General features: G+C 33.6%; 1 long non-coding RNA gene across 1 annotated transcript in view; it reads right to left on the reverse strand.

Annotated features, from left to right (window-relative positions):
* Window positions 1–222, reverse strand: part of LOC107671361 (uncharacterized) — a 1,753-nt gene extending 1,531 nt beyond the window's left edge. The window contains exon 1 of the long non-coding RNA XR_001632190.1: window positions 197–222. This is a non-coding gene — a long non-coding RNA (uncharacterized LOC107671361). The remainder of the gene's footprint in view (window positions 1–196) is intronic.
* Window positions 223–1,093: the final 871 nt, after the last annotated feature.

The raw sequence follows: 1,093 nt of genomic DNA on the forward strand, positions 1-1,093 counted from the left end.
CTTTCGATGCATATGCTGTCATCGTTTTGTCTCACTGTAACATGTATCTGTCAACAACAATAAACTAATTACTAAAGCTGCAAGATATAATGCAAAGGAAATAAATTATGATCGTATTGTAACAAGCTACCGTAATATACATATTTGTGGTATATAAAGCATATAAAGCATAATGATGAATTACACCATGTCTTACCGCCGCCACCTGTTCTTGTCTTCGTCTTCTTCTTCTTCTTCTTCTTCTTCATGTTTTATGGCGGGTGGCATCCAACGTTAAGGTGCATTACCGCCACCTACTATACTGGAGTATGGACCAGAGTGACTAACAGAACTTTATATATAAAAAAATAATAGTTTTTATTAAATAACAAAAACATAAAAAAAAAACAATTATTAATAATAACAATAACAATTATACTTTATATTCTATTTACTAACCCAGTTTCCCTCAAGAATACAATTAAAGAATTATAATTTCCTGTTTGACCGAGTATTTGCTTTGCATCTAGTATCTCCTGTGGTGTCCTTCTGAATATTTCTCTTTCTATAATATATTTTTGGCAGTGACATAGAACATGTTCTACTGATTCCTCCTCCTGACAATACTCACACAGACCTGTGGGATGTTTTCCAATGAGATGTAATGTCTTATTTAGTCTTGTGTGACCCAGTCTTAACCTTGATATTATATTTTCCTCCTTGGTACTTCGCCCTGTCATCCTCATCCTTCCCACTTCTTTCTGGATGTTATAAAGATGTCTGCCTGTACTTCCCTTGTTCCATTTATCTTGCCATTTACTGATGATTTTACTTTTAATTATTGTCTTTATTTCTGCTTTGCTAAATAAAATGTCCATTGTATTTTCTTGCTTGATTGCTTCTTTTGCTAATGAATCTGCTGTTTCATTGCCTTTAACTCCCCTGTGAGCAGGCACCCACATAAATGTAACCACTATATTCAAATTATGAAGTCTGAAAAGAGTTTCATATATTTCATTAACTATATGTCTTTCCTACCCCGGGATGAAAATGACTGTAACGATAATAGCACTGAACTTGAATCTGAGCACAGAATAACTTTGTTTAGTTTAAC

The sequence above is a fragment of the Sinocyclocheilus anshuiensis genome, unplaced genomic scaffold (genome assembly GCF_001515605.1).
Source record: "Sinocyclocheilus anshuiensis isolate Anshui unplaced genomic scaffold, SAMN03320099.WGS_v1.1 scaffold4019, whole genome shotgun sequence".
NCBI classification, from domain to species: domain Eukaryota; kingdom Metazoa; phylum Chordata; class Actinopteri; order Cypriniformes; family Cyprinidae; genus Sinocyclocheilus; species Sinocyclocheilus anshuiensis.